This window comes from Musa acuminata, chromosome BXJ2-4, assembly GCF_036884655.1.
Source record: "Musa acuminata AAA Group cultivar baxijiao chromosome BXJ2-4, Cavendish_Baxijiao_AAA, whole genome shotgun sequence".
Lineage (NCBI taxonomy): Eukaryota > Viridiplantae > Streptophyta > Magnoliopsida > Zingiberales > Musaceae > Musa > Musa acuminata.
In genome coordinates, this window is record NC_088341.1 from 29,007,307 (window position 1) to 29,017,429 (window position 10,123).

Sequence of the window (10,123 nt, forward strand, 5' to 3'; positions counted from 1 at the left end):
AATTTTCTAAATTGACACATCTTGTTGCATGCAACAAAACATCATATGCATCTTAAATTGCTAACTTATATTTTCATGAAATTGTGAAACTCCATAGTATTTCTAAATCTATTATTTTTTGACAGATTTAAAATTTTTGAGTCATTTTTGGCATACTCGTTGGAGGAACTTGGGAATAATATTTTATTTTTCATTTCATCTTACCATCCACAACTGATGGTCAATCTGATGTTGTTAATTGAAGTTTCAAAAATCTTTTAAAAAGTTATGTGGGCAAAAATATTTGTCAATGAGATCTTATTTTGGCTCATATTTACATATAATTGGTCTACTAGCTAAACTACTAGTCCTCATAACTCCTTTGGACTTGACTCCTCTTCTTGATACTCATCATTTTAGTGAAGATGCAGATTAACAAGTAAAGATCATCAAATGACCATCACTCACCTAAAACTCGAGTATTTTAGGTGAGTGATGATTTTTCTTATCTATCCTTCAAACTATTCCATTTATTTTCTCTTAATTTCACTGATCCTACAACTTCCACTAAATAATAATATTATAAATCAAACCTTTGAATCTCAACCAAGAAGATACAATAAAATTTTGATTGCAAATATGCAATGACTTCTTCACTGATGAGCTGTTCCAAATGTGTTTTAGCTTAATTTATAGTAAAGACACTAGGATGATGGATGTTACAAGAATGTCAATAGACATTTAAAATGTGTAACCTTTATAGGAATGTATTTATACTGATACATTTTGTGGTTTCTCTAAAGAATCTGTATATACTGAAATGTTTTGTGATTTAAAAAATGAATGTATCAAGTAAATGCAAATACGTTCATATTTGTTATTCCATGTTGAGTGCTTTATAATTGGTGGGCTTCTATTACACTATTTTGGCAAACCAGAATATTGTGATTTCTAAATGCATTAATATTGTGATTTTGAGTCCAAGAACCATATCAAAGAAGATTCATGTGATAAATACATTTTCTGTAAAACATGGCCACGTTTCTTAATGAGTGGTAGGTTGTGAGGCTCAAGTATCTCATAATAAGACTAAGATTTCTAGTCATTATGCTATTTAGTAAATTGGTGTACATGCATTAGTTTTAAGTTCTTTGGCTAAGAACAATCATAAGCACCTTATACAAAGACCTTACCTACAAATTATGGTCAATTTTGGATATCATTTGTAGCACAAATTCAATTCTGTATTTCTGGGTACTTTCAAATAAACCCCCAACAATTAAAATGTGTTCTTTATGAGTGTCTTTTATGAGTGCATAAAATAAATATTTTTTAAATTCATTGCATTGTATCAGTAAAGAACTATGTGCATGCATTAGTTTTGAGTTTCTATTTTGACCAAAAAATTATCACAAAAAGGTATTATTTGATAATTACACCAACTTCTATTTTGCAATACATTCAAATGTTACATTTTCCACCCTAAATGTGTTCAATAAAATTGCCCTTAAGTTACATACATACATAAATAAATAAATAAATAAATAAATAAATAAATAAATAAATATATATATATATATATATATATATATATATATATATATATATATATAATCTTGAAAATGTCAATTATATGTGTTTCTTTATGCCAGTGAAAATTGATAAGATTGAGGATTATGTCCTAATTACATGCACCAAAGAGTTTTTTTTTAATATTATATTGATTCAATTGGAGTCTTCTTTCTCCTTTGTACTTAAACAAGACTTTTAGAAGGTAATATAACATAATCATCATTGCATCAAATTCAATATGATATGCTTCTTGTCAGAAATATTTTATCGCTACAGGGTTTGGTTTCAGCTTTCTACTAGAAAGTAATCCTCAAATAGGGATTGCAATTTTCATATAATATAGCTGTCATTGTATGAGAGTATGGAATTCCAAGAATGACAAAACGATCAGAGCAACTTCTTATTTCTAAATCTACTATAATAGTTTCTAATGTGCATTGGACTTGTAACAATGTTGGTATGCAATCTACCACTGTAGTATCGAGTTTTCTCCTTTGGCCAATTATTGTTCTATGTAAGGTGTCAACGTGGTATTAAATGTCTCTGCTATTTCATATTGAACGTAGACCAACTAAGCAAATTTTCTATGTCATCTCAGTCATATAGGTAATTGGTAAGTGATGAATATCTATAAGCCATGAATTTATACTTTTTAACCAGAGCCATAGAGAGGAGAATGTACTAACTCATTTCTACTTATCAAGTTGATAAATTCAATGATGATTTTTTCAAGGTATGCAATATCGTATCATACCGATGTTTCGAGGCTGGCTCGGTACAGTATGATACCTATATACTAAGCCATACATCAAGGCTTACCGAGTTATTTCCTTTTACTACAGCACTGTAACACTTTACAGTGTACATTGTAGCACTGCTATAGTGTATTACTGTAGCATTGTAACACGGTTCGTCCGGTAGCAAACGGTCCGTGTACCGATATGTCGTCGGACCGGTACGTATCGCCCGTACCAGGGGTACCATTTGAAATTGCATACCATAGATTTTTTATGTATTGTTCTCTTATTTTATGCAAAATTCATTGTGTTTGTCCATAGTAGTCGCCTAGCAATAGTCCAGAATAGTTTCACACCTTTCCAATAGCATTCTCAAGATTTCTTTACAAATGAACCATGCAATAATAATTTTTGGAATACAATCACTAATTATATAATTATAGTCAATGACTAAGGTTGTGCTAGAGAATTTTTTAGTTAAAATAAGAACCATTCACATGAATCTCTCGTCTCAATCCTTACCACACCAAATAGATCGACAACACTCTATTCACACTAGCACTTCATTCAAGCAAATCAGAAGAAACCTTTTAGTCAATCAATGCACTAGCATACTTTATGAAAATACTAATCACACTAGTCATATGTATTTTGTATAATTTCTTTGACATGGACCAAATGACCAAAATACTCCATGAAAATGTATAGTTACCATTTCAATAGCTGTTTCATAGTTTTGGAACTTCAATTCTCTTATGAATGGTAATAACTCAATGTGAGATGCATCAGGATCACCACAAACTTTGTTAGGTGATGGTTCCCATTCTAAATAGGCTTTTTTTTTTATATGATATAACAATTCCAAACTTATTTTTTGGATATTGGCAAAAATCATAATCAACATGGATATTGACAAAAAAAATCATCCTCAATATGCATTCTTCATTTGCTAGAAGTTGTTTTGTGATAAGGACACTGGACATTCAATATGATATTGATTTTGTCGAGGTAGATTACATAGTAGATCTTTTAAAAAATTGGTTATTTCAAAACTTTGACAACAACATGCTACTATCATCCAACTATGCTTTTGAATTTATACCATGAGCTTTGATCTTATAACTTGTAGTAATAACATGTTTAATCTCAAATTTTCGTATAACATGCTTAATCTCAAAATTTCTTTTAATCGCATATTCTTGAAAAGTTTTCTTAAATATATTAATAATTTGAAACATTTGTTTTCAAACCACAAATGTACATCTAGCTGATAACGACTTTGATAGATCTACTAACATCATTAAATTAGATCCTAACTCTACTACTTACCCATTGCTAAATTTTCAATGTAGGCTTACAGTACATACTTACTTTTAAAATAAATTTGCAAGCATATTTTTACCAAAAAATACTCATTGTTGAGTTTTTATCCGATGACACTGGGATGCTCTTTTTTTTCTCATAAATTTTAATGAAGCCAATAAACTAGGCTTATCGAATCAGTTTATGTTAGCTCTGATCTAGTTTGCAGACTTATTAAACTAGTTCAAAATGAACCAGTTCATTTTAAATCCCTTCGAAGATAATTAAAAATTTACACTTCCATCGAGTGTATCCCTAGTACCTTTGGGTGGCAGTGACATTTGCTAGATGATGAGCTCTCCTCAGTAGCGAACATCTCCTCGATGACAACAGCTATATCTCATCAGGTTCCATTTATAGACGATGGTGCTAATATATCCTCTATAATGACCTATCCTTAATGGTGATGAGTTCTCCTCGATGATGGGTTTCTTTGTCGATGGCGCAGAAGTCTCCTCTAGTTTTTTTCATTCATGACAACATTTTATAGGCTTTCTATGCTTAATTGTAACTTTTCGCAATTGTAGCTTCTCTTCAGTGACGACTGATAAGTGAAACCAATGATATGAATTTAATATTTTGATTTCTTGGGAAAAGTATTCCAAAAGATATCATATTACTTGCTATCATCTAAATCACTAGAATGATGAGAAGCAAGTTGGCCTAGGAGATCCATAAAAATTCTAGATTTTATAAAATTTGGGGTGTAAGTGGTTGTTACGGAAGCTTAAAAAAGTTCCTTGTCAAGTTACTTATAGGCTTTTACTAGTCCTATGGAAATAGGGGATGGCAACATGAGAGGATTGGGTCATGGATTTGCTTCAAATGATTAAATTAATTGGATCATGTGCACCAACAAATACTAATATAGGTAAAAATTATACTAAAATTACAGGATAATTGTTTTTATTATGAAATTATAGTGTTGGATAGGGATGGTAGTGCATCGGGTTTTTTTAGTACTCGCACGTATGCAACCCATCTTAAATTGATTTGTATCAAAATTACATCATCATTAAAACTAAATGACTTAGGTCAGCAGAAGCAAACTTTCAACCTTTCAAATGTAAGTTGTCACCATCAATAAAAGTATGCTATATTTGCTTACCCAAAGTCATCTTCTTTGTTAGCTAATATAGTCATCTTATTTGTTTACCTAAAGCCATCTTCTTTGTTAGCTAATAATGTTTTTGTACTAGTTTGTCCCTTAATAAAATTTTAATACTTATTTAATCTCTAGTGAGTATCATTAGCTTATATTAGGAAAAATTACTTGATAATTTTGGTTCCCTACATTGAAAATATTGTATCCTTGTTGCATTAATAACATTTACTTTTGTACATAAATAGAATGGCTTTACATAGATCCTTTCGATTTCAAGGTGCTAATGAAAATGCAGTTGAAGGAATTATGATGTGTAAAATAGTTTACTACACAATGATTTATAGTAAGTATTATTATTGTTATATACAACTAATTAATTATGATTTTTTGCTAGATGTGAAGTGGATGATGCCTTCATCACCCACTACCTCATCTACCAATAGTATATAGTTAATGGTTGTGGTTAATGGTTTCTATGTGAACCGAGTTCTAGGAGTAGAGGTCATATGCTCTCCATTTATCTTAAGCAGTATTATGTAAATTACTTATGAGGACTCCATTTAATCATATTAGAGATATTCTTAACATTTTGACTTATTAAGCTACTCTATTATGGATTACTTGATGGAGGGATGCACTTTTATATTCACTAGTGTCCCATTTGACTTTAATCTCACTGATGTTGCTCTTGTTTTGAGTGTACCAAACTGTGAAGAAGTTGTCAATCTAAAAGGAACAATTTCAGGATATATGTATTAGAAATACTTTATAGAGAAGCTGACAAATAGAAAAAAAATATAGAAAATCTCATGAGTAGGCTTGTTTCTAATGATGATACTGTAGACATCATCAATTTTTGTCAATTGTATATTTTGTATATTTTTGTTTGAACTCTATATTTTATCAAAATGAACTACACACTTCAACACATGCTTTACTTTATATTGTCCATGATTTTGATTTATTGACAAATTATAATTGAGTGATAACTGTGCATTGTTATCTCATCAAGAAGATTTCAATAATTGGAGATCAGATAAAGAATATAAAATGGGATAATGACATGAAGATTATTAGATATCTTAGAGGTTGTGTACTAGTATTGATGGTAAGCTAAATTCCATTTCGATGTATATATGACATAGTTATAGAATAATTTTTAATCTTATGTTTGCTATTTTTTTTTTAGAGATATTTTAGACATAGTTATAGAGATATTTTACTAAATAAATTTTAGTAAGATATTTTATTTTTTTTAATTATTTTAGGGTAAAGGTTAATTATAAAAATTGGGGTTGTATAAATAAATGTTGTAATATAGTATAGCTTAGTTAAAAAAAAAGGTGAACTTCTAAAACTACTAAAACATGGTAAAATGATTCTTCAGATTTTTTTATTTTTTAATAATTTTAGGATGATTAGTTATCAAAATTAGATTTTTTTTAGCTAAATACTATGAGCAAATATACTTTAGTTCAAGAATGAGTGTAACTCAGGTGAACCTCCATGAAACTTATCTAAACTTCTACAGAAATCCTAAGATATGATAGACTAGTTAGATGATTACTAGGTCATTTTCTATTTTTTGAATATTTTGTGATGATTAATTATCAAAATTAATTTTTTTTGAATATGTGTTATGATCAAGTGTAATTTAGTTTAAAATCGAGCACAATTCAGTCAAACTTCACTAAAACTATCTAAACTTTGATAGAACTGCTAGAACATATTGGTAAGATACTTAATAAGACTTTTTAATTTTTAAAATATTTTAGGATAATTGATAGAATTTGACATATTGTGGTAGGATTGTAAGATCCTATCCCAATGATACCTTAACCAAAACATGATTCTAACTTAACTAAAATTTACTTTAACAACTCAATTAAAATATAATTATACAAGGATTGTTAGATTAATTGCACAATGGTAATTTTATATTCACAATTAATAATAATTTATAATATTTTATAATATTGTGGCATATTTATGGACAATTTTTATAAGTACACTATATATATATAAAAATCACCTCCTATACCCAATATAGACAAAAAAAAAACTAAGATCAAAATTAGATTATACAAAAAGACTAAAGATACCACATTACTTTACAATTGATAATATTGACTTATACAACTAGTGAAAATTTATATAAGCATCCATTGAGACCTAATTGTTGACACATGATAAATCTTCTAGAGATCTTGCCATTGTTCTTTTTCTTTTTACTTAATTATTTTGCACTCTTTAGAGGTAAGATAATTTTCTTATGAGCTTTTTTAATCCAAGATTGATTGCTTCTTGTTAGAAAGATTATGTCATTATATGGATTTTATAAATATTATGCTAAAAAATAATCATCATAATATTGATATGAATTAGAATTCATAAACCCAATAGCAACCATTGCATAAAAGCATTCAATACTAAATATATTATATCACTAACATGAATATATTCTTTTTTCCATATCTACTATAATTGTATGTTACTTAATTATGGGTGAACAATATAGAATCGAGCCTTATCTTACGACCTAGAAATTTTTTTTCGGTGTCAATATACTAGTAATAATATTGGTAGTATAACGATAAAAAAAAATCACTTGATATTTCTTTTTTACCTCGATCATATATATTATTGAAAGTCTACATACATTTTTCAAACCATTCATTCATTGTTAACATTGCATTAAAAAAAGCACTAGCTCACTTCTCTTTATCTAATTCTTAAATCCAATAATAACTTTTGAAATGATTTTTTTCATCAGTTTGACTTGATCTCAATAAGTACTCTGGTGGTAGCCTAAAAAACTCTAGTTGTTTTCCTATCTAATACATCACTTAGTAAATTCTTTAAAAGATATACCATACAATAACCATAATGTGTTTTTGAAAATATTTTTTTATCTATTGCAAGAATTCTTGAAATTTTCTCATTAACAAAATACATAAAGATTCACAATGCACACTAATGCATTTTCTCAACTCAAAATAAAATTATTCTTATGAGTCTATGCTACTCCAAATATAACAAAAAATTAACTTATTAGAACTATCAACACCAATCACTGTCATCAAAACATTAAGGTATTTTCCAAATAAATATGCTGCATCTATGTTGATAATTGGATGAATGTAATGCATAAATCATGCAAACATGCTTCGAACACCCAAAAAAAACCTGAAGAAAATGTCCATGCTCTATATTAATTAAACAAATAGTTGTTTGATAGTCATGAACTTTGAACTTTCGTTGGAAAGGTATTAACTCACTATACGACCCATCAAAGTCTCCATGAACTTTATTTTTCAATGTAATTTCATATGCCAAATATACTTTTCTATATGAAACAACTACTCTAATTTTTTTTAAAATATTTGTAATGATTATCTTAAAAGTTTATTGTTCATTTGTAAGATCTTATTCTTTGATTTATTCAGTTATAAATTTGCTAAAGCAAGATGGATGATCTCAATTTTCTCTAGGCATTATTGCATTGGTGCTTTTTGATAAATTTTGTAATTCAACATGTAAAACCTTCATAAGCAATTATTTTCTATCCATAATAACTAACTTTATATTGTGCTTGTAACTTCTACAAACAATAATCTTCATTTCACATCAAAAAAATTTAGATTTCATAAATTCATAATTGTAATAATGTATAGCCCATTGTTGATAAGTCCATCTTTAGTTTGTTTGTTTGATATAGAGCCAAACCATAAATATCCAGATTGAAATTGATATGCTCACCAACAATATTATACACAACATATATATATATATATATATATATATATATATATATATATATATATATATTATGATCTATATCTTATTTGACTTCCTCTGCTATTATTTGCTCAACCTAGTCTTGTTTAAATATCTCATAACTATCTTCATTGTCATCCATTATAAATGTCTCATTTAAATTAAAATTATAAGTTTGAAATTGTATGGAAATAGATCCTTCAATTTGGTCTTGTATCTCATGACTGCTTTCAAAACAAAGTTTGAAGCTTGAAGTTATTCTAAAGTAGATTCTTCAATTTAGTCTCATATCTCATGACTATTTTTCGAAAGTATTTTTTTTATATTTCAGGATTGACAATGGTTGTATTTGATTGAAAATCTTCATCTCATTTAGAATACTGAATATTTCATTTGTAAGAGGATCATCCATGTAAAAGTAGCCTAGTATTTGTGTTCAAATGACATTGGAAAATTATAATAGCAAACAAATACGAACAAGACAAAGATGTATTCATCTAATATTGTAGATTGTTTCAACATAATAGCATCAAATATATAACTATTGTAACATTAAAAAAAGATTATATAACAAGTTCCCCTATGATAATAGTAGTTGATATTAACTTTACATGCTCTCATCCGCTAGCTTTACAAAACTATGCAACGAATACAGGATTAATGCATCAATTTGGTTAGAAAACCCAATGAACACCTAAAACGATGACTTGGACGAAGTTTAAACCGATGACGCCACTCACCTTATGGCCTACTTGAAGATGAACATTTACATCAATGAATGAGTTGCTCGATCGTAATGAAGATGAGTTCCATGAATGCTGCACTCGGGATCCAAGCTTCAACGATCAATGTTGTCCGATGAATGCTAGGGTAGGGTGACCTAGTGAAGGCTTTGACGACTAATTACACTTGGTGACATAGCTCGGTCACGGTGAAGACAGCTTCCACGATCGCCACACCAAGAATCCTCCACTCTTCGGCTTGAGATGTTGTTGCACCAAATGCTTCGACAATACAACAAAGGATCCAACGATGTAGCGGCCATGTCTTTCTTCAACGGGTTGACAACAAAGTGGCAACGCCCATCAACGCATCACCAACATAGTAGTAAAGAAGCCTTCGACGATGGTAGCAAAGCTTTCCACGAACATAGTGAAGCTCTCTGCACGTTGATGCATGCAGCAAACAAAGACGGAGGATGCGATGAAGGATTCATCAAAGTGACACAACAAAGGATTTGACAATGCACTGGTGAAGCCTTCTTTCCACGAATGCTTCGTCGACAAAACCTTCCACAAACGCTTCATCGACAAAGCCTACCCACACTGAAGTCTCATTGGCAACGAGTTTCTCCTATTTTATGAGACGGAATCGATTAGATAATACGAAATAATTTAAGAAAAAACAAAGGGTAAATTAGGACTCCAATGAACAAAAGATTTTGTTGATCTAAAAAGTATATTCATGCATGCATTCTCGAGGTCGTTTTAGCAATTGATAGAGGGTGTTTTCGCTTAATTCACGAAAAAGCCTCCCCATAAAAAGGATGCCATCGGTAAAACGCAAACATATATATATATATATATATATA